Raw genomic sequence first — 25,741 nt, forward strand, 5'->3', positions numbered from 1 at the left:
AACCTCCTTATTTCGGGCGTCCCTGAGGGAAAAAAGGGTGGAGATGCCCAACATTTTGTGATTGAACTTTTTGAAGTAGCATTTCCTGAACTTAAACACTGGGATTGGAAAATATAACTTCAGAGGGCCCATCGATTCCCTTTTAATATACGTAAGAAGACCGGAGGACAGGCGGGCAGTAGACCGCGTGCCATCCTTATATGTCTTAATAATTTCTTATCTTGGGAAGCTCTCTACGATTTGGCTAGACCAGATAGGAAACAGATGGCCAAGAGGTGTGATTTCTTCATAAGGCCGGATTTTTACCAGGTTACCATTGAAAAAAGATGGCTTTTGCGTCAACTAATGCCGGCATTTCAGGCAAAGGGAGCACAGGTCTTCCTACTTAACCCCGCTAAATTGGAAGTCATTTTTCATGGCCAGACACACTTTTTCCAATCTGAGATTGAAGCCCAATAATTTTTGTCTTCATTATAGGTATGCAGGGGTAACTGAAATAGAGAATGGGAAAGTCTATTACTTTTTCTGTTAAGTGAGAAGAAGCAGGGCATTCTACACTTGAAGATTTCTCTTTTTTTTCTCTTTTTCTCTTTTTCCTGCTTAATAATATGTCCTGACCCTTTTCCACAATGGATCTTTGCAATACGGAGAGGGGGAGGTTCAGCTTAGTGGAGTGGGTGGACCCGCTCTACATCACTAGCGACAGTAAGTCCCTATGCCTCGAGAATCGTGGGTAGGGGAGGGAATTTTGGGGGTAGAGGGAGGGGACTCCTGGGGGGAGGGGAGCATGGGTTGGGGATAAAGGGTGGGGAGCACTAGGGATGACCAATCCTTATATTCAGTATGTACACCTTCATTTGAACAGGGAAACACTTACAATATTGAAACTTGCAGCTTTTAAAATCCACTCGGATCTCGAGTACTATGCTATCAGCTCAGTGAATACCGAAAATGGATAGGGACAAACTACGTATCTGTACCATTAATATTTGTGGGCTCAACGACCAAAAAAAAGGGAGTTTATTTGCCAAAATAATCAGTCATATGCAAATAGAGCTTCTATGTGCAAAGAAAACACATATTTCTTGGAGCAAACGAAATTGTCTCAGAGATATTGGTCTTGACTTTTTAGCCTGCACTCGTCAAGGCACCACTACTCGTGGGGTAGTAATTATAGCCTGTAGACACAAGAAGGAGGACCAATGGGGGCATTGGGTTATATTAGAAGCAGATGTCAAAGGCTCTCTCTTCACAATCTGCTATTTGTACTGCTTAAACCTAGATGACCCTGAAATTTTGAATGATATCAATACCGAACTAGCTACGTGGCCAGCCCCACTGGTTCTCTGCAGCGACTTTAACATCCATCTAGAGAATAGTTTTAATCTAGCTGGTAACACACCATATTCTGGTAGAAAGAACAGAACCATTAAAGCCCTGCAAGGGCTAGTTAGGGAATATGGCTTAGTGGATATATGGCACAGACACAGACCCGAAGAGCCAGGATTTACTTTTTTTTCTGCACCACATAATAAATTTGTTTGGTTGGATTACTTCTTTTGCTCACATCAAATAGCTTGAAATGTTAATATTGAACAATATCCAAGAATCATCTCTGACCATAATCCTCTAATTGTGGAAATTCCATTAAGAGGGCTTCCTAGGAGCATTCAGGCATGGACTTTTGATAAGAAATTTCTATTAGATGTAGCTTACTGTAAACATATGGTCAAATGGATTGTGGATTTTTTCCATATTAACAAGGGTACCGCTCCCGAAACTATAGTATGGGACGCATTCAAAGCCGCCTTCCGTGGGGAAACCCTCAGCTTTTCATTGTACCATCAAAAGATGGTCAGAGCTAAGATTAAGGGCTGGATGGATGATTTATTGCTTGCAGAGACAGAGCTCATAACGAAAATCAGCACTGCTCAAAATACTGATGAATGTCAACATTTAATTTCCGCCATCAAATCCAAAATACATCTATATTATGCTGAAGAGCTCGCTGCAAACTATACAGCATAGATCAGATATTTGCGAGCTTGGGGAAAACACTGGGAAACTACTGGCCAAACGTATTCAACAAAGAGCGATAGCGAATGGCATAGGCAGGATCCAAGATCCACAGGGTCAGATATTAGACACTCCGCCAGGAATTCTTAGCGTATTTCAAAATTTTTATCACCAATTATATACTGGAGAAGGGGAAGCCACCACTGGAAGTAGTATGGAATTTTTAAATGAATTAAACACGATGAAAGTCACACCTGAACAAAACGAGGTTCTCAACACCCCATTTACTGGGGATAAAATCGAGGTAGCATTCGGATCTTTAGCCTCAGGTAAAGCAGTTCGGCCAGATGGGACCCCCCTGGAGTTTTTTAGGACATTCCGGCAAATGTTACGTCCTATGTTAATATCTTTAGTCCAGCTTGCTCAACGGGGACAGACCCCCAAATCCTGGCAAAAGACTACTGTTGTAGTGTTCAAGAAAAAGGGTAAATCAGAACTCAACCCTGCATCTTACAGACCGATGACACTTATTACAGCGGATATTAAGATCTACTCGAAAATAATTGCTTCCAGGCTGGGCACAGTTATAACTCCTCTGGTATCCATCAGACAACACAGGTTCATCCTGGGGCGAGATACAACAGATCATGTTAAGAAAGCAATATCTCTTTTTGACTGGGCACAAGCCACTGAATCACCGCTCTGGATGATCCTGTTAGATGCCGAAAAAGCATTTAATGGGGTCTCCTGGTGGTTCCTTTGGTCTGTCTTACAATGGAAGGGATTCACTTCGAATTCATTCAAGCAGTCCAAGCTCTCTATATAACACCAGATGCCGCTATTCGAATATCAGGGCAAACTCACAAGTATTTAACATCAGCAGAGGAACAAGGCAGGGCTGCCCCTGCTCCCCATTGTTATTTTCTCCATATATTGATCCTTTTTTAGATAAACTTGAAGGGGAAATTAACATCGAACCTGTTAAAGTTAATAATGCTAGCTACAAAACATTGGCATATGCCAATGACATTGCGATCTTCACCAGCAACCTAAGGCTAGCTTTCCCAGCTGTGGAAGCACGCGCAAAACAGTATGGTGCAATATCCGGCTACAAATTAAATGTGGACAAAACGCAATGCTTACATTCAGATAACTCCCATCCGGCAGATATTTCAATTATATCAGAGGCTACCTATCTGGGGGTCAGATTAACATCAGCTGTGGAACGTATTCCGGAATTTAATATTTTACCGGTGATTCACAATGTTAGCAAATCCTTGGAAAGATTAGACCATATGTATTTATCACTATATGGCCGTTGCAATGTCATCAAAATGTCAATTTTCCCTAAATTTTTATATTTTTTCCGAACAATCCCATTAATGTTCCTTACATTCTGTATCACCAAAATCGAAAGGATCTGTTTTAGGTTCGTATGGGGTTATCAGAGGTCCAGAAGAGCAATCAAGTGGATGACCCTCCCGAGATCAAGGGGCCGTTGGGGTGTGCCTAAATTTTTATTATACCACTGGGCCGCGTTATTGCAGCATATGGAAATTTTAGTGACTAACAATACAGTCAGATCAGAGGCTATTTGTCCCTCAATATACGAGATGCTTCTAGGAGGGGATGCTCGATAAAGGTTAGTTAAAATTCTGAAACCAAGCTACTACAAGAAAACAAAATTTAAAACAGTACAATATGCCTATTTTGTGTGGAAGAAAATCCGATGCAGATTCAAAATACCTCATATAAACGCATATACTCCTCTTTCAGCAAATGGTCTTCTACCAACATATTGCAGGACAGGATTACATTTAGCTTGGGTAACGTAGAAATCACTGTCCTAGGGGACTTAAGCCATGAAGGGAAACTGACAGGAAAAATTTGGTCTTCCTAGGGGTGACTTTTTTACATTTCTACAAATTCGCAGCTTCTTAGGCCCTTGGTTACATGCTTCAAAGGGGAATTCGGATCAAATAAGCTTAATAGAACTTTTGTGTAGACAACCACGGATTGGGGCAATTTACCAGGCGCTATTGGCAGAGCTTCCTGATGACCTAACATCTCAAAATACTTGCTGGGAGAGGAAGCTAGGGAAAAATGGGATACATCTGCAAACAACGCTGCAACTTGCCAATTATGCACTTATGTCTGGTAGTCTGAAAGCGCAGCATTTTATGCTGTGTTTTGATTTATATTACACCCCCGCCAAAACTTCTAAATGGGCCCGTCCCCTGGGAAGCTCATGTAGTCGATGTGGGCTATGGGGAACGGATACTCTACACATGTTTTTTTCCTGTCCCGGATTGGGAATTTTTTTGAAGGACATAAGCTATTTTTTAAATCTGATTCTAGCTACACCTGTAACACTTACTTCTGAGCTGATAAACCTGGGGGTTGAAGGGGACGAAGCAGGAGAACTTAGTGGGAGTGCCGAGACTAGTTTTCTATTTATTGTCATATGTCTGTTCTAAGGTTATGTATAAGCTCCCAGTGGATTAGCCCAGATGCTCCTACATTTATAAGCTGGAGATCCAGGATTCTAGGGCTATACAATATAGAATCCTCTGTCTTTAAAGGGCGGGCCGAAAGAAATGAACAAGGGGGATAAACATCTGGTTCCCCGATTACCAATTGGTTAGAGAAGATTGTGTAACTTTAAGATAATATTCCTTTTTCTTTATTGCTTTTGATTCTTCCCTCTGATCATTTTGTCACACAATGTCAAATAATTTATTACCAACATTTACTTATATGACGCTAATATGCACTGTTGACTTGCAAATGAAGCTGTACTCACTGTGATAACTTTCAGTCTGGGAATGAATAAAAATAAAATGTTCCCTACAATACAGCACCAAGTAAACACCACACCGAGGGGTATCTCTATTGACCAGCCTTAGTATTACCTCTAAGAATGATGAGCCATTCAGAAGGAGGCTCTACACATATCTTTAGCACCTCCCCCTGACCCCATTTTCAAGATCAATTCTGGTGCCATGCTTGGGCCGGGTTCAATAATTTTTGCACCTTTGAAGATCCATTTTGCACCAAGATTTTAACCAAGCAACTGGTGTAACATTTACATTTGAATTGACTGTCTAATATAAAAAAATATATTTGAAATTAAAATAATGTATTGGTCATTTGGTGTAATAGTTTACTTTGTTTGGTTCATCCAAATGTTGATTCAATATTGCTAGATGGATCAGAGGAAGGAAATCATAGATAATAAAAAATGTCAGGGCAAAATAGAAAGCAAGAATGCTAAATAGTGTTCTTCAAGACTCAAAATGTGACTAATAGAGGAATTTTGAAAGGATAGATTTTGCTTCTGGAATTAACTTGGCTCAGATTTCCTAATAGTTTGCACCCAGGTTGGAACACTTTTTTGATGCAGCACAGACTCAAAATGTATTTTGAAATTTACTAAGCCACGCAAAGCCTGATTTAGTTGGTTTGCGTGGCTTAGTAAAATAAAAAATAATAGAAGGCAGTGCATAGTGCTGTCTTGCATTATCTTGCGACTGGAAGATTTCCATGGATGGACCCTGGACTTGCTGGTGCATCCACCCATGGATTTTGACACAACCCCAGATATTCTAAAGGCTGTAATACTGGTAATGCGCTACAATGGTGCACATACCTGAGGCAGGTGTAACTAGGAAAAATATCTTCAATTCTCCTTGGTACTGGAATTAGCCTCTAAGAATAGATTTTTCTGCAGGAAGGTTGTGAAAGCAAAGCGATCTGTGCATTTATGTATGCATTATCAATTGTAGTGTACGGCCCTGGTGTGTGCTGCTGGGCATTTCATTGTGTGAGCCTTGCAGATTTGTACTGTATATCCATTTGCTAAAGAAAATGGTAATTCTCTGGTATGTACACAGAAGAGAGAGAGAAGGGGAAAAACATGAAATAGTGTTTCAAACTGCTACCACATGTTACTCTGCTGCCTGGCTCTTGAATATTAGGGAGATCCCGGAAGGTCCATACAAAGGTGGGTGCAGTCTGTGACCGCACCTACTCACATGGTGTATCCAAGCCTCCTTCAAATAGGAAGGTCTGTAGTACAATTGCAGAACAGTAAATATAAGTATTTACAGATATGGAGCACTGCTTTCCTCACAGGCACACCAGGTATGCTGCAATGATCGTGGATAGGTTAGGGCTACAAAATGCTGGAACATCTATACACAGACAAAAATTGAGGGGATTCTCCGACCTTTGTGCAATTTTTGACATTGAACATAAGCAGTTTAAAAAGCAAGAGGGGAAAAGTTCGCGTCTCAGATGGACATGTGAGAGGTGAGCTCCGCAGTGCCTCCTCTCTGTTCGTGAGAAAGCCAAGTACAGAGATGTCAGTTGTGAAAAACACTCGGCAAAGAATAATTAATTAAAGGAGAAGGTGGAGGAGCCGGTGCCGTTTGCTCATTTGCCCGGAGGCCGAAGCTGAGAGAGAAGCAGCCGGGAGGCAGGTCGGAGGCACTGGGACCAAACGGCGGACGCCGCAGCAGTTTGCATCTGGTGCATTGAAGCCTCACTGAGGTGCTGGGGGCGCATCAGCTGGTGCGAGGCGCAGGAAAAAACAGAGGACACTGTGGCGGGTTGCTCTCTGGCGTATCGTAGCTGAGGTGCTGGGAGGCGCATCAGCTGCTGTGAAGGACTGGAACTGACAGAGGACGCCACGGGGCCAAAACGGAGGACGCCTCAGGTGATGTGAACCATTGGAGTTTTAGGAGGGCGCGGACTGCTTTTCTTTTTCTCCGCCGCTGTATTGGAGACTGCCACACTTACAGGCAGGGTGTGGTGAGCAGAGAAATCGAGCGGCTATGTGGAGAGGGGCAGGAGGGGTGAGTGTACATTTGAATGATTGATTGCATTGCTGCGCTGCTTCGAATCTAAATTGGCATGCATAATAAAGCTTACAACTATAACTCATTAGTGGCATGATATAAGGAGGTCATCCGAGTGGGTAAACGCTTCAAGATGCCACCAAAAACAGAACAAGGCGGTAAAAGCCGAGGGAGGTGGGATACTCCGCAAGGAAATCGACTTCAGGACTCTCAGATAGGAGGAAGTATTAAGAAAAAGGCTTTGGAGGGAGCAGTAGGAGACCTAAATTGCCTCAATTATAAGGAATATATATGAGCGAGGGAAAAAAACAACAAAGTACCACAAATGTTTGCAACATCTAGGGAAAAAAAACTAAAGTAATACATAATACTGTGCTTCAACAAAAGCTCCCAGCGGAACCAGCATGTCAATTAAAAGCCTTACACTCAGCAGGGGAGGATTTGGCTGGTGAGCAATCTGAAAATGTGGCTCAATTGACAGTGCCAATAGTACAAAACCTGGAGGGAACTACTGAAGACCAAGTTCTTGATTCTTTTACTAACCAGGTCACAGAGCCAGGATCGAATATAACGAAAGCAATCTTACCTAGTGGCTTCACTATCAGACCCATCAGACATGTCAGATGAGGAGCAGGATGAAGGTCTGAAAGAGGAGTCTCTAGAAGGGTCTACAACAAGCTTAGGAAGTGAGCATAATGACTCAACAATGGACTCTATATTGGAGGAGAAAAATCTAGATGCTACTATGGTGTGTAACAAACCCGTGTTGCAAAAGACTGCAAATATAGACACTTCTCAAGCCAGGGCAGGCAAGACTTTAATGTGGGAAATATCTCTCCCCCCACAACCTGCACCTGAACTACAAGGTGGTGAGGAACATCTTCCGGGAGCTACAGCGCCACCCGATAATACCCATGAGGTATCACTGATGTCAATTCCTCAATCAATAGTGGAACATAGAGCGTAGACCCATTCAGAAAATCAGAAGACACACACTGCCTGCCGTAAACTTCAAAATACAGTTAGGAGAATTGCAAAGACTTGTAGTGAATTCACCAAAAGAATTAACGGAGCAGAAGGGCAGATATCCGCTCTAGAGGATGAAGTGGTGGTACAAAGAGCTGATATGGATATGATAACATCCAATCGTGAGGATATGCAATTAAAGATAGTTGACTTAGAAAAGCAGCTTCAATTAAATAACCTTAGGATACTGGGAATACCAGAAGGAGTAGAAGGGACAGATGTCTGCAAGTATGTGCAGGAACTTTGTATTGAGGCTTTCCCGGAGTTAATAATGTGGAACTGGGCTAATGAGATACAGAGAGCCCACAGATTTCCATTTAAACAGCCTGTTGGAAAAAAGGGTCAAACAGAGAACGCCCTAGAGCAATCCTGATCAATCTGAATATTTTTTGGGCTCGGCAAGTGCTGTATGACTTGGCACGAGCTGATAGAAAATGACAAGGCAAAGGGATTCAATTTTTCGTGAGGCCGGATTATTGCCACCACACAGTGGAGAAAAGATGGCACCTGAGACAACTATTAAGCCCCTTTCAGAATAAAGGTGCACAGGTTTTTCTGCTGAACCCAACAACACTGAAAGTGCTGAATAAGGGTCAAATACTCTGCTTTGTATCAGAAATACAAGCCCAAGGATATTTGAACACTCTTTGAAACTATATGGAAATTCAGGGTGAAACAACATAGATAAAAGTATGAGTTTAGAACAAACTTTGGATTAGGGTTTTGTGTATATGCTAGTATAGTTAAAGCAATGTGCAAACGCAGACGGTGTAACATTAATATGTAAGACATCCAAAGAGATAGTAAATTATGAAACGTGGGAAAACAAACAGAGAGGATTCTGGAACAAAGTCTCTCCCCATCGCAAGGGCCATAATCCCTTTTTCCAAAAGTATTGGGTGTAGGGTGGGTGGGAGAGGGGGGGGAGTCACTGGAGGTGGAGGGGGTGGTGTTGGGGTCACGGAATGGGGGAAGCGAGGAAGGGTAGTAAGGGACATTGTTGTAGGGGGTGGGAGGTGAGCAAAAACAAAAACCAGAAATCAGATGTATGCATATGTATATATAATGGAATACACAGTACTATGAAGGGATCTCAGAATTATTGGCAATGGCTATCTAAGTTATTTATACTTGTAAAATATGGTTAAATATACGATTTGCTCTTCAAATGTTGGTGGTTTAAATGACAAAGTAAAACGGCCAAGGGTTTTTGAGATAATTACTATGCTCAACCAGAACGTCTTATGTTTACAAGAGACGCATATTGCATGGGGTAATAAATCTTCTCTTGAGTTTCGAGGGTATAACCTAGCTGTATGCTCCCCCCAAACGTCTAAACGGAGAGAAGTGGCCATATATATTAAGCAACGTAGTGGGACGGCCTTTCAAATAAAATCTGATAGATGGGGCCGATGGGCGATAATGGAGCTATCCCTGGGCTTATCTGTGGTAAATGTGTACGGGTCAAATTTGGATGATCCATATATTTGGGAAGAGCTGGAGATTGAGTTAGCCCACTGGCCTGGCAAGCTGATTTTATGTGGCGACTTCAATATACATATGGATGGAGATAGAGCTTTAAGCTCTTATGTAGGAAGGAAGTATAAGAGGAATTTCTGAGGATAGTATCAATTTGGGGCCGATACCAATTCTGCAGATTATGGGAAACTCTAGGAACAGAATTAAAGATTTTTAACAAAAGCTGCTAAAGAGCATACTGAACGATGTTGAAAAGATAGAGCTAAGTTGGATGAATAAGCTAAGTGATGGGGAGGTAGATATAGATACGATGCTGGAGATTGGGAATAAAGTTTTTATGTCGGCTAACTTAAAAGCTCAACAATACAAAACAGTTTATAATCTTTACTATACACCTTCCAAACTTTTTAAGTGGGAAAAATACAATCTGACGAATGTCCGAGATGTCAAACCGGTCCCGCAGATATGGTACATATGTTCTACAGATGCGGAAAGCTAGATAAATTAAAAGAAGGGACTGAGTCCTTTATGCACCAGACATTGGCAAAAAACATAAGAATCTCCTCTATACTGATGTATTTTGGATATGATTGCAGGCTGCGGCTAGATTCTGTGCAGAGGGATTTTTTTGTTTGTAATAGTATCAATTGCATGCCTTTTGATTGCCACAGCATGGAAGGATCAGAAACCCCCTACAGTTCATCAGTGGCTGTTGGGCGGCATAAGTGTAAAGGGTTAAAAGCTATGAAAAAAGGCATGAATATTTGGGAGTCTTTAATTTTCTGGATGGAGGAACAAAACAGACAAGGTGTTGGCTAATGGAATGGACTGCAATTTGCTGTTAATGAGTAATATCATTATAACTGCTGAAATTTGGTGATAACCATGGGGAAAAAAGGGTTCAAGTGCAATATAATATCAAGTTATAAGATTGATTATGATGAGCGATATAGTTGCGCTATTTTTTTTGCTGTTCCTTTTTTCATATACTGTACTGTAATATGTCTGATTTCAATCCAAAAAAGAACATAAGCAGTTTTAGGTATATGCAAATTAGCAGTGAATATAAGGAAAATAGAGACCGATTTTTCCAAGGAACCAGGCACACAGTGGCAAAAAAATCTTTATTGGGCTTGTATAGTAACATCTCTTGTTGACAGAAGTAAATTGAAAGAGAGAAGGGAAAGAAACTTCACATCAGTTACAAAGATTGAGAAATTTAAACTTGTCCAGAGGATGTGTATGACCCCACAGTTCTCATTGAAGATATTCCCTGATCAGACTGATAACCGATAACTGTCCCAGGTGTAGCTTTCAGGTGGAGATGTATATACACATTAGGCAGGACTGTGATAAAATACAAAAATACTTGTGGGAAGCCTTCGACTAACTGTAGGAACTAGAGCAGAATAGGGGCACAATGTCTGTGAAACAGTGCATGCTGTAAATTATGGAAGCTTAAAAAAAAAAGAAATAAAACACGAGATCCAAGCACTGGGCCTGAGATTGGCATAAAGGAACTAAGCTCTGAGCTGGAAGGACACAACATTACCAACACAGACAAGATGAGTATAAGATATGAATTAATGAATTACAGTATAGACTAAATCACATCAGGGGTAGACGTAAAGCAGAGTGTGCACAAATCTAACGTTATATGACACTGGAATAGAGACATTGGACACGTCACTGAGGTCAGATACCATAAGTATTATTCAATAATCATTGGTGATGATTGTAATGAGATATACGTCACAGTTTAATTGCTGAATCTGATTGCTGATGTAAAGGGGTGAAGGATTGGAGGCCACCTGAGGCATCTTATACTGTATCTTATCTCTGTTGATTAAATCAATAAAGAAATATTTCAGAAAGAACAGAGTAGGTGAAACATTCATCCACTAAAATATCTTACCAGTTTAGATGTGTGGTGTATAGGATGAGTACGGAATACTGTCTATGGGTGCATTAAACTACTGAGGCTATGAGGATATAGAAGGAGTTAGTGTAGAGAACTTACTTAAAAACGATGAAATGATTTCATACGGTATATAGAATAAGTGGAGCATAATGTAGGGAAAGAATGCTGGCCATTCACACAGTAGGTGTAGAACAAGGGGTTGTATACAGCATATACATAATATGAGGACATTTTACAGATTCTACATACCAAGGGCAGGGTCAAAGTAGGCCCAGCTCATTTTAAGGGTATGGAGTGCAATTGAAGTAATGTGTGGTCAAAGAAATGCAAGGAGCAAGGCAAAGAGAAGCAGTAAATCTTCTAAACATAAAGTTGAATTGACAGTTATTTGTCAGAGATGTACATCCAGGAACAAAAGCGCTACAACAATCTGAACTTATCCAAATATATATGTGTGTGTGCCTATGTATTTATGTGCACAAATGCATGCATATACACTATTATCATCCATTTGCATCCAGTGTCATCATTGGTTTCCTGCCAAAATTATCTTTTACAGAAGAAGACGGACAAGAAAACTTCAATACTCATGGCTCCTCTGCACGGGATGTGACATCACTGAATTTCCCATCATACAATTGCACTGGAAATGATATCACTGGTTTCAAGACAAACCATCTTTAAAACACGCAGCCAGACAAAAGGACATAATTTCCCATCATCCATCTGCACAAGAAATGTCATTACTTCCAACTGTTTCCCTCCTTCAGTCAACTATTCAGGGTATCCCATCACCCAGGCATCCCCAGCAAAGACCAGACACAGACAAGGGTATCAAATTTTGGGGATTTTAGGACCAGGAAGAGGCTTGGGCCAGACTGTTCCACTGAAAGGTACACGCTAAGATATAATCATAAGTCTTACCCAGCACCCCTCACTGCCAATTACATAATCACCGCGTGCTTTGGTGCCCCAAATACTCACTGATCAATCGCACAACACACAGCTGCATACACTTCCCACTGACTACCAGAGCCTCAAATCCATGCTCATGAATGTTTGCTCTGCAGACATCGCTGACCTTGTCCCTTTTCACAAGCTTAACACTCTCTTCATTACAGAAGAGTGGTTCATCCTCAAATCCTCAAACATCCTAGACATCCTCCTTCCCACAGGCTACAGCATCCATCCCAACAATGCAAAAGAACTCTTCAATGTCATTCAGCAGTTCACCAAACCCCCATGCGAAGCAACGGACATCACACCTTCTCAGGACCTCTGCAACAAGCTCAGCACCCACTTCTAACGGAAAATCAAGACCCTCTATGACAACTTCATCGAATAGACTCCGGACACCGGGCCCCTCCTCGCCACCGGCAACCTGCCGACCATCACCAACTGGAATCCTGCCTCCACTGAGGACACCACCATGACCTTCAAGAACACCCACTCAAGGGCCCCCATGGACCCTTGCCCACCACACATCTACCACAGAACCTCTGCCACAATACCACCCAAACTACGCCGGACCATCAATGCCTCCCTCGTCTCCAGCACCTTCCCTGATGACTGGAAGCGGGCAGAGGTCAAGCCCCTCCTCAAGAAACTCTCGGCCGACCCAACGGACCTGAAAAACTACCGGCCCATCTCTCTCCTTCCTTTCGCAGCCAAAATCACTGAGAGATTCATCAACACCCAACTGAACACCTTCATCGAAGAAAACGGCATCCTCAACCCCTCCCAGTCTGGATTTCACAGCAACCACAGCACCAAGACCAATCTCCTTGCCGCCATCGATGACATCCGCATGCTGCTTGACCAGGGCCACACAGCTGTCCTCATCCTACTAGACCTCTCCGCAGCCTTCTACTCCGTCTCACACCGGACCCTTGCAGCCAGTCTCCACGATGCCGGTATACAGGAAATCGCCCTGGACTGGATCCGCTCCTTTCTCTCCGGTAGAACTCAAAGGATCAGACTCCCTCCCTTCCTCTTCAAACCTACTGAGATCAACTGCGGAGTACCCCAAGGATCCTTGGTCAGCCCCACCCTCTTCAACCTCTACATGGCCCCCCTTGCCAACATCGTCAGACAACATGGGCTCAGCATAGTATCCTATGCCGACGACATCTAGCTCATCCTCTCTCTCACGAAGAACCCTAAAGACACAAGACTCAGCTTCCAAGAAGGTATGAAAGATGTTGCAGCCCAGATGAGCAGCAGCTGCCTAAAACTGAACTCTGAGAAGACAGAGGTTCTCATCCTCGGACCCTCCCCCACTGCGTGGGATAGCTCCTGGTGGCACCCTGCCCTGAGACACCCACCCACCCTGACGGACTCAGCCTGGAACCCCGGCATCATCCTAGACTCCTCCCTCACCTTGACCCGCCAGATCAATGCCTTCGCCTCCACTTGTTTCAACTCCCTTTGCATCCTCTGGAAGACTTTCAAGTGGATCTCCCCCGAATGCAGAAAGACCGTCACCCATGCTTAATAATCAGCAGATTGGACTACGGCAATGCCCTCTACGCCGGAATCAACAAAACCCTGCTACACAAGCACCAAACCATACAGAACACCGCAGCTAGACTCATCCTCGGAACCCCACGACATGAGCACATGACCCAGCACCTACGAAAACTCCACTGGCTTCCCATCAAGAGGAGAGTGACCTTCAAGCTACTCACCCACACCTACAAATCCATCCACAACATCGGACCCAAATACCTCAATGGAAGAATTGCTTTCCAAGTACCCAAAAGGAAGCTCCGCTCCGCCGATCTCGTCCTGGCAGAGACCCTACGCATCCACAGAACCAGAGGAGGCAGAAGAGCCTTCTCCGAAATCGCAGCAAAAACCTGAAACTAGCTCCCAGTTAACATCAGATGCTTCCCCACTCTGCACACCTTCAGGAAATGCCTCTTGACCTGGGTATTCGACAGAGCCGGAGCTGCCCCCCTCCCCTCAGCGCCTTGAGACCTTCACGGATGAGTAGCATGCTCTATAAACTCCTGATTGAACGATTGATTGATTGATTTATTGTGTAAACGTTCATATAAAAAGGGAGCAGGCCTCACTGTCATCCATAAGCCCTTCTGGTCTTCCAACCTAGGCACGCAAGCATCTCTAATCTCTATGGAGCTGCTGGCATGCCATTTCCCACTCACATCAACTTCGAATACCACCTATATCTCATCTACAGGACTCCTGGGCAGAATAAGGACTTCAATGATAGATTCTCAGATCTGATAGCTACCTCAGCTATGCGACAAGCCCATACCACCCTCTTGGGATGAATGCCAACACCCTTTTAAACAACTTCAACACCTTTTTGGAAAAATAAGTGAATATTCACACCCTTATTAAAACACTCAAGTTCAAGCCAAAACCGTCAGCACTCTGGTACTCTGAATTCATTGATGGTAACAAAGGATCCATTTGCAGCCAGAAAACAAATGGAAGAAAAAAGAACTCCTATGGACCTCTTCATACTGTAAGCCCTCTGTGAACTATTAAGATAATTCACATCAGACAAAACAAAGTGTTATACTAACACCAATGATGCCGCCAACTGAAACAGAACACATTTGAAGACAAGCAAGCACTGAATTAACCTGCTGCTAGATCCCCTATTACTCACTGCATAAAAGTGCAATTTCATCAACCTCTTCTTTAGTGAAAAAATACTGAACATTCAACAGCACATTAACAACAACAAGTCTATTTATTTTTGTTTGCCCACTTCATACTGTTGAATCCCACAATGGTCATCCTTCAAAGCCCTATCTGTCACAGATCTCTCCGACATAATCAACTGCTTCAAAGCCCCTTCTTATGAAGATGATGTCTCACCCTGGTCCTTTATCAAAGTGCTTCCCAGGAATGCTTTCTCAATCCTTCTTACCATTGTCAATGCCTCCCTCATTCTATAATTATTCCTAGAAGCTCTCAAGATAAGCCAGATCCTCCCACTCCTAAAAAACTACACTAGACCCTGATAACCTCACAAACTACCAGCACACCATTCACCTTCCATTCATATGCAAAATATTTGAAAAAAACATTTTGTGATCAACTCCAAAATCACATTGATGCTAACCATCTCCTGCATGAATATCATTCTTGCTTCAGATCACACTGCAGAAGGGAAACTGCTACCTTACACATCGTAGATGATACCCACCTGATCACAAATGAAGATGACCCCTGACTCCTAATACTGATGGAGCTGTCAGCTGCCTTCAACACAGTCAATGATCGTGCAGTAATTCGCACTCTGGAGTCTCAAATGGGATTTTACGGCAATGTATGTCATTGGTTCTCCTCCTACCTTTCCAACTGACATCTCCAGGGCCAAAAATCGCTATCACCTGTGGAGTCACCAAGGTTTTATACTGTCTTCTGTTATCTTAAGCCTCTATGTGGTGCCTCTTGGTACTCTACTCACAGATAGCAGCATAAATACTCTTCAATGCACCGATGATACGCAAATCTGCTTGAACGTCTCCTCTGCCTCAGACATCCATTGTATCAAACACTGCCTGCACATTAACCAGAACTAGATGCCCAGCAGCTAACTGAAGCGCAACACAACCAAGACAGAATTCCTGTTATTTGCCAAGAGCAACAAAGATGAGACAGTACAACACCTGGCTCAATGACGTAAACCCTGATGGTTTAGAACCCCAACATTTACCAAATGCCTATTCATTGGATTCACCCGGCACACCACACTTATACTCAAGGAAAACATTACCAAAAAAACAAAGTCGACCTGGCACTGACTTTCTTTTCTAATGAAGTGAAATCGAAACAGAAAATGACTAAATAACTGATGGTCAAGCCCTTATCCTCTTTACCTGGATGGTGATAACACCCTGCTCCATGGCCTCACATAGTACACACTGACACCTCTCTAGGGCCTCCTGTATGTCACAGCATGCCTCATCCAGGCCCTGAAGAAACATGCTCACATCACCCCCACCCAATGGAACTCCATTGGCTTTATTGCCATCCTGCCATCTCCAAAACCAGCGGCATAATTTAGTAAACCATCATGACCAGTAACTGAGCCTAGCTTTAAAGGCAATCTGACATTCCCTGGTGGTTCTTGGTAGTACACCCACAGCCAAGACGCCATCCGACTGCATACTATGAAGTGAAAATAGAAAAAAAAACAAGGCAGCAGGCCTTTCCCATCTATGCACATGGTTGTCTTGAACAACATCACTGTATCCATCAGTACTGTCCGAATGCTTCTCTAGTCTAAGAAACAGTTGAAGTCTTTCCTCTTTAAAGAACACTGCATTGACTGTCCACAACCCAGCTAACTCACTAACTCTCCTATCACTTGTTTGCTTTATGCTAGTACTATAATAATTTCAGTTCAATGCAATAGATTTTGTTTATCTCACATGGCAGAGTATTGCGAAATATCTATAAATATTGTCACAGATCCACATTTTAGTCATTCATTGTCTGCTAGTGTTACATGAGCACATAGGTCTACTTTGTCTGATATCTTAGTAAAATTTTAACAGTGTCTGATATCTTTGTCTTATGTGTTATCTAGCATGTCCATGATTACAAGATGCCTCTAGTCACAGGAACACACATACCTGCAACTGGGCACTGGTTTAATTAAAGTGAACTAAAACAACAATTACCAGAAAACATTAATTAAGTTGTTGAGTAGATTGTTAGGTCTGTGTTTATGGGGTCATCAAATATGTCTTTTCTAAAAGCAAACATGCAAATGGTTCATTTAAATATGGGGGTATTATGTTGATAAAAATATTGCTGTAACTTCACCTTTCCTCTTCAGTGGTTTAGAAATCTTGAAAACTAAATGTAGTTAAGGACTACAGAGGTAGCACACACTTATGGTAATCAATAATCACGAATAGATACTTCTTTGAATGTATGTATACATGAATGTTTAGGTGTATGTATGTATGTATATATGTGGCCTTTCTACAGGGTAAACCAACCCAAACCTGCAGCTGGTTTACATAAACGTAAAAAAAACTGCCTGGCAAGCCTCTTATCATGATGCACGTGTACTGTGTATTGTGCATTTTGGTAACGACAATAGCGATATTAGCATAGGGAATAGTCAGTCGGGGATGGTTACACCACATAGCAATACAATTGAATCTACATGGGAAAATTTGGTTGATTACATCGCGAGTCTGCAAATTCACATGACCAACCTCCTGACATAATCAGTTTTTTTACATTTTGCAAACCAACGGTGTGTTTGGGGGTGGTGGAGCTATGTAAAATCATGAGACATGACTCTTGGCCCTTTTTGGATGGTGCAGGAAGTGCATCAGCCTGAGCAGTTTACGGGGTGAGAGCAGCTGGGCTCAAGCATTTCTGCATGTTATGACTGGAGAAGGATTGAGAAAACCCAAGGTAGCTGGGGCACTCATGTAATGGAGTGAGGCCCTTGATGCCTGATGCAGGCTGGATTAGAGAGAGAATTGGTCTTAGGGACCCATGGAGCTGGGGCAACAGCATGTGGCACACATGATGTTAGTGAGGTGCAGCCTATAAGACTATGCTCACACAAAGGGAGACCTGGTTGCAAGTCCAACTGCTGTTCGGTAATTTCACCTATGATTGTCTCAATGGGAGGTTTATAAAATTGACACCCGCGGGACAAAATTATTTAAATATTAATGCCTCATAATAGAGGTCTCTTTTCCTTACAGTGGAAGGTACATCCAACCCCTACTTAAGAATGTGGGTTGTTTTCAAGGATACTGAGGCAGACTAGCCTTATATTAGGAAACCCTGCTGCCTGAGGCAAGCCAACCAGAAAAAAGAGTGGGGGAATTTGTAAGGTTGAGCAAACTGTCCCTTGAATCCAGGACTGGTAATTAATTACATACTATTATATGCAGGTAGATCATGCAAATATCCAGATTGAACACAGCTGGATGATACATATCTGAGTGTAGCTCTGGGTCCATTTGGAAGGAAGAACAAAGAGCCCGGGTTATAAGAAACCTTATACATACATAGAATGGCAGGTGGGAACATTTAGTAATAAATGGCCTATATTTTCCCACAGTGTACCGTCCTATAATTGTACAGGAAACCATACTCTAGCCCAGAGAGTCTAACAAACCTAAAGAGTGACGGAGATGCTACACATATAGCAAGGATACTGCACCGTAATATGTGGTGAGTAATCACAAAAAATGTATACACGATGTGCTGTATGAGGGTGAAACTTCCTGAATTGAGCTTGATGGGATTAGGTTTAGCTCTAGAGGCCCCTGGAGTAGCGATAGGGGTGGACCCTGACTTAGATGGCAGTATGGGGTGGGCCCTTATGAATGGAGTCCAAACTAACCCCCCTTGATGTGTTAGTTATGGGTAGCTATTGAATTAATGGATGTGAGTGCAACCCCGTAGAAATTAGATACCAAGTTTTTTTTATACCCTACATTGGCCTTGACGGGAGGAAAGGTTGGTTCTCAATGAGTTTATGCTGAAATGCAACCCTCCTTTATGTGTATAACGAAATGGGGATGTACTGTTATTTGAGGATGTTTGAGTGCCACTAAGCAGAGATTATGCATTATGTTTTTTTATGAATTTTCAATTATTATAGTACCGTGAATAGGTTTTAATTCATCACCTGTATGTTTTTTTTGCATATATCCATTGAATTATTCCCCCCAAAAAGTATTGAAAGGGAATTTAAACCCAAAATTATCTGGAAGAAGGTGGTGTAAATTGGTTTAAGTCCACCGAAATGTGTCAACACAGTTTTATATTTAATCGATTTACAACGAGGTACTATAGATGAAGAACTTTGACTTCATCAGGACTCGTATCTGATAAGGACACATTTATCAGAACTTGTTACAGAATCATTAGACAGTATTTTAGGGTGCTCCCAATAGTTTATCAATTTTGTTGTATTATATTGTGTTTCTTTTTATTTTGTTTGTGCCGACCTTTGTTCTATGGGGGGGGCTGACATGGGGATTGTCTCTCGTTTTTACTGTGACATTGTTTTTAATTGATACATGTAAGAATTGCTTTATATATACAGCGAAAGCAAATTATATAAAAAGCTGGATATTTTTATGTGTTTTTTAATAATTAAAACCTTAGGTAAATGTATTTCTTGGTGGCATATGTCATTATAGTTGAGCCCTAGTTAGCTGTGAGAAGGTTTGACTGTGTGTGGGGTGTGACTGAGTGGTGGATTGCACCCATAGGGGGATGTCGTGGCTCCATGGGGAGTTTTTTATTCTATTGAAAAATGAGGTAGCCATCAAAGTTACAAAGCATCCATCAAGGTAAAGACAGCTGCTTTAGTTTATGCATGTGCTAGTTTGCATACTACATTGAAGGTTTCCACCACTAACCAATCCTGATGATCTTACAAGCAGAACTAACGCCTAATGCGATATACGCATATTTAACCTTTTTAGAACATATTTTTCTGTCGGCCTAACTTGTCTCAACAAGCCCAAATTTGTTTTTTGATTGGTCTGGTTAGACACTGTCTCTCTTGGATGGCTTATCATCTGAGCTGAGGATTTAGATGCTGGGATGCTAACTTAAAAAGCATTTGAAAACACAAATCTGATAAAAGATCATAAAAGGTCAGAGCACTTGCTCAAATCACTGGAATAACTATCATCAAGAAGCAGAGTTGGGACCCATTAAGGAAAAAATGTGAGCGATACGTCTCCAAACTGTAGTTAAGAGAAGTTTTGTAAAGCTCTGCTGGAGTTTTAACTGCACAAAGTATCTAAACCTATACCTTTGCTCGACAAAGTTTGGAGCCCCAAGCAACTGACTCTATTGAATAAGCAAATGAGGCAGGAAATTAGTAGGGCAAGATGTGTCTTGCTCCTTATTGTAGAACTCACGAGCAACATCGAGAAGACTAGTGAAGGACAGTCGGTGTAGACGTACAAGAAAGGTGTCACGTACATCATTTGCACCCACCCAGATCTGGTAACCCAATGTAGGCTACAGCAGGAACCAACCCTTTACCAGGACACTGTTGCTTCATATGAATACATTAGATTGATACCTCAATGGCTTTAATTTTCAGCTAGTATCCGTTTCACAGAATTCATGATGTAGGTGGTACAGGTACTTTGAAGATATTAAGGTACGGAGAAGAGAGGTAGATTTCATTGGGAAGATTGCTGAGGAATCACTCTGAAACCTGCCACAAATACCCAGGCTACGCCTGCAGCAATGCCACAGTCACATGATCCAACAAACTGAGGTCAAATGGCCACCAGACAGCTTGTGATACACAGTGCACTTTAGAAACACATTAACACTTCAACCAAGCTATCAGTCTAAGGCTTTGATAACGTGTTTGGTAGTAAATACCACCAAACATAGTGTAAATACTGACACCACGGGCTTGGTAAATAACAAGTGTTAAATAACACCATTCTGAGTTTTTCACATGCACTGTGGAATCGATGTTTAGTAAGCACGAGCGGAAAATCCGTTACGTCCGCGGATTTTTCGGATTTTTAGTGAATCCGCAATCCGCGTATTTTACGTATTTTTCACAAAATCCCCCAAAAAAATCCGCGGATGTAACGGGTTCAAAAGTTGAACCCCCACTCATGTAACTATTTTACAATGGCGCCAGCAAGCTGCCAGCGCCGTTGTAAAATAGTTATAAAGTTAGCTTGCACAGGAACCACTAGATAAAACGAAGCAGGTGCTGCTTTATTTTATCTAAGTGCTTCCTGAGCAAGCTAACTTTGTAACTATTTTACAACGGCGCTGGCAGCTTGCTGGCGCCATTGTAAAATACACTCAAGAGACCCCTGCGCCCTTCGGCGCGATTGCATAGTAACACACACATGGTCGCTGGAACTAGTTGAAGCTCAAATGCAGTGACTCATTCATCAGCCCAGAAACAATCGAGAGCGTCGTCGAGGCTGGGCAATGTGCCTTCTTTACCAAATCTACCGTCGAAAGTCAGCTGTGATGCTGGATAGAGGCCTTTGCATCCTTGACTTTCACGAGCACAATCCCTGTGCTGTTCCTGTGACCAGGAGTCTCTGTATCTTCATCTGCTGCTCTGATCGGCCTCTGACCTTTTATACACACAAGAGGCATGTGCACTCGCATGGAATCCCCGTCCGTTTGGCCATGAGTAGGCACATTGTGTTCGCACGGGTTTCTGCACGTTCGCGAGCGTTTTGTACAATAAAACCCTCGCGAACTTGCAGAAACCCTTGCGAACACAAAAAAAAAATACGCTAGGATCCGCGGATTTTGCGTATTTTCGAAATACGCAAATACGCAAATACGCGGATTGCCAATCCGCAATATCCGCCCACCCTTAATATTTAGCACATGTGCTACATACCAAATATGTGCTATTTAGCGCATCTGGTAAATACCGGCAGATTTATCATTCTTTCATGCAGTGCAATGCAGCAAGCCACCTTACTGTGCTGCTTGAAAGGGCAGGAATGAGCTGTATTTACCATTAAACTGTGCATTCTTGTCTTTTCGTAGCTCTGGTGTACTTTTGGCTGCCTAGCGCCACCAGTTGTATAATATAACCACACATGCCTAAACCATGTGTGCTTTAACAATGCAGTCTAAACAACGACTGCGTTGTTACTGTGAGCTCCTTTAGCAAGGAAGTAATTTTTTTTTTTTATAATCCTCATATTGCGAAGCTCTATGTGCTTGGAGTATCAGGTTTCTGCCTCTGGTTCTCTTACCAAAACTGCCCCTTGGTCTCTCATGATTGGGGAGTTTGTCATCTACACAATGCTTTCAGAGGAGTACCCTTAAGCCATTACATAGTAACAAATCTGGTTTGGATGTGTGGGGGTGAGCTAGCCATCTAGGCTACTCGACAAGTATCATACTCGTCCTCCAGATGTTGTTTCGCATTAATCATGGGACCGTGTGTGCCAACCCTGTATTGGAGTTTAGATGATTTTCAAAGATTTCCCAATATTTAAATCTCTTACTGGTGTTTCTCTTCCTATCTAGTTTGTTAATCCTTAAGACAGAGTTCATCCAGTCTCCATGTGTTGGAGGGGATGGCCCAACCCAGTTAATACAAATCTCTCTCCTTGCAAGAATGATTAACACAAAGAGAAGATTTTCCTGACATTTGGTTAATCCCCCTCCATCTATTGTGTCTTCAATCCCAAAAAGAGTAAGGGTTGTACTTACAGTTAGCTGTTTATGCATGATCATGCTCATGGTCTTACCCACTTCTTTCCAATACTCTTCCAATAGGGGGCAGTTTCTGAACATGTGGACGTCGTCTGATTTTTCTTCCCCACATTTCGGGCACTTTTTTACGCCTGCGTTTTTAAATTTAGACAACTTTTTCGGTGTCCAGTATCCGCGGTGTATAGTGTATAGGTGGTTTCTTTTTAATGCTGCAGACTTTAGAGTTGACCAGCATTTTTCCACAGATTTTTCCCAGATTCTATCCAGATCGGCTAAATGTATATCTCTCCCCCAGATTTGATCCTCGATCTTCATGTCTCCCTCTCCTGCAGCTATAAAAGCCAAGTACCACTTTGCCACCTCCTTGATTATGGGTAGGTTTTTACCATTTCCTTTTCCAATTTTTCGCTCTCTTGATTGTTTATGGGGATGGTTTTGGCCCAGCTTGAGATTTGATAATATTTAAATTTGGAGACTGATCCGTTGGTGATTGTTTGGAGTTTTTCCCATGTAATCAAAGTTGATCCTTTTTAATAGTTGACCCCAATAGTTGATATTGGCTTGTTTCAAGGGAGTTGCCATTGAGTCTTTTAGGCATTCTGGGGTTCCCGGTGACTCCCATATGGGTGCCATTGCACTGTAGTATTGAATGTTTAAAATTGCTCTGATTTGTACCCACAACTTTGCTGCCTCCCTTAAAGTCTTCAGTTTTACTTTTTTAAAGTATTTAGGATGACCAAATTTGAATAGAAAGTGGTCCTCTGATTCTGTCATTGCTTGTAGATATTTTGGGTAGTATTGGTGACTTTTTAGCAATGACCGAATGTTTTTAAACTGAAACGCCTTATAGTACTCCACCAGATCTGGGCTTGATAGTCCTCCATCTTGTTTTCCCCTCCTGAGTTTCTTCCATGAAATCCTGGTTCCCTTCGAGGCCCATATAAAGCTGGTGATATCCCCCTGTGGTTTTTTAAAAGGGACTTTCCAAATTCCAGAGGAATGGTCTTAAAAAGAAATGTGTACTTGGGCAGGATTGACATTTTGACGATATTCGATCTTCCGATAGGATTTAATGGTAGACTGTACCACACATTAAGTAGCTTTCTCACCTCTCCTGCCAACTTGTTAAGGTTACGTTGTGGAATCTTCTCTAGTTCATGGCTCACTAGAATCCCTAAGTATTTTATTTCCTTCCTGATGTTCGGACTTTTAAACTGAGTGTTCCAGGTCATAATTTCGGTTTTTAAATCGTTTACCAAATAACCTGAAACTTTCCCAAACGCACTTATGATCTCTTCTATAGCTGACTTAGAGTTGACATAATTGTCCGTGAAAATCATCAGGTCATCTGCATATAGCGCGATCTTTTTTTCCCATATTTGATGTCGGAAAAGGGTAATCTCTTTGGTATTTCTTAATTTACTCGCCAGCGGTTCAATATGTAGGTTGAAGAGCAGGGGCGAGAGAGGGCATCCCTGCCTAGTTCCTCTTCCTATGTTCACATCCTATGTGGGACTGCCATTAACTAGGATTTTTGACCTTGGTGTCTTGTAGATTTGTTTCACGACATGCATGAAAGGTTGACCTATGTTGTTTTTGGTCATGACTTTTTCTAGGAAGGACCAGTTAACTCTGTCGAATGCCTTAGCGGCATCGACAGTGAGTATGGTAAGGGGGACTTTCTTTTGCGTGGCTAAGTCAATGGAGCTCAAAAGTTCATGTGTAATTTCATGTAAATGTCTCCCCTTGACAAATCCCTTTTGGTCCGGATTTATAAGTTGAGCCATTACCCTTCCTAGTCGGGCTGCCATGATTTTTGTAAAAATGTTGTAGTCTGCATTGAGCAGCGATATAGGGCGGTATGAGTCGCACCTAGTAGGATCCTTACCGGGTTTTAGAATGATTGTGATTATTGCGTCATTCCAGGAATCAGGTATTTTGTTTTGTTGTTTGAGGATCAAATTTGTCAACTCCGTAATGTGTGGGAGCAGGATTTCTCTTAATGCCATATATATCTAATTTGGTAGAGTGTCCGGACCTGCTGCCTTTCCCTTTTTTAGACTTCTAATTACCTTCTCTACTTCACTTATTAAGATCTCTTTATTTAGTTCTTCCTTCTCTTCCTCCGTAAGGGCTAAAGATGGGATGCCTTCTAAGTATATGTCTATCTGGCTTTCTTGTGGGTTTGTATCTTCCTTGTATAGCTCAGCAAAAAATCTCATGAACTCTCGTCTGATTATATTTTCCTCTGTGCTTTGGTTTGCCTGACCTTCTTGGTGAATTCTCTTTACTTTGTTCCTGGCTTTATCTGTTTTTAGTTTCCATAAAAGCCACTTTCCACAGCCTTACCCGTATTCATGATTTGCTAATTTGCTTGATTCCCACTTTGTACGCACTCTGTCTTCTAGGATGTCTTCAAGTTCCTCTTTCTGGCTTTTTCTTTCTTTTTCTAGCTCTTTTTTCCTATTTATGTCTTGTTCCGCTAATATTTGGGTATCGAAGGAGTTGATACTTTTCTCCAGATCTGTTATTTCTTGTCTCATTTTTTTATTTTTATATGCTCCCAAACTTAATAACTTTCCCCTTAAAACAGCTTTATATGTGTCCCAGGTGACCTGTTTTGTCGTACCGGTTTTATTATTTTCAAAAAAGTTTTTTGTTTCCAGTTCAATTTCCTTCATAATTTGCTGGTCTAGTAATATAGCCCTCTCTACCGTGAATCTTCTTTGGATTTCAGTTAACTTTACTTGAAGTGTTAGCTGGACAGCAGAGTGATCCGATAAGTGAGCTGGGAGGTGAGCTAGGTTTTTTACACTTCCTGACAGATCTCGGTCAATAAGGAAGTAGTCAATTCTCGACCTATGCCCCAATTTTTTGTTATGAAGCATGATGGGTTGATTTTTATCTCCTTTATCTCTCCAGATGTCTATCAGTTCTAGGTCTCTTTTGTAAATACCGATCCATTCCCTCATTCTCGGTAAGTTCGCCTGCCTCCCTGGTGGAGACCTATCAATGCTGGGGTCCATTATAAGGTTAAAGTCACCTCCCAAAATTATTGGGGAGGTAGCTTGTAGTAGGTGAGAGTAGAGTTTCCGTAGAGGGTCTGCGTCATCTAGATTAGGTCCATAATATCCTGCTATTGTGAATGGGTTGTTTCCTATCTTGACTCTTGCTATTGCCCATCTTCCCTTACAGTCTACTTCTGCTGAATCCAGGGTAGCTTTAAGTGATT

This window comes from Lissotriton helveticus, chromosome 12, assembly GCF_964261635.1.
Source record: "Lissotriton helveticus chromosome 12, aLisHel1.1, whole genome shotgun sequence".
NCBI lineage: Eukaryota > Metazoa > Chordata > Amphibia > Caudata > Salamandridae > Lissotriton > Lissotriton helveticus.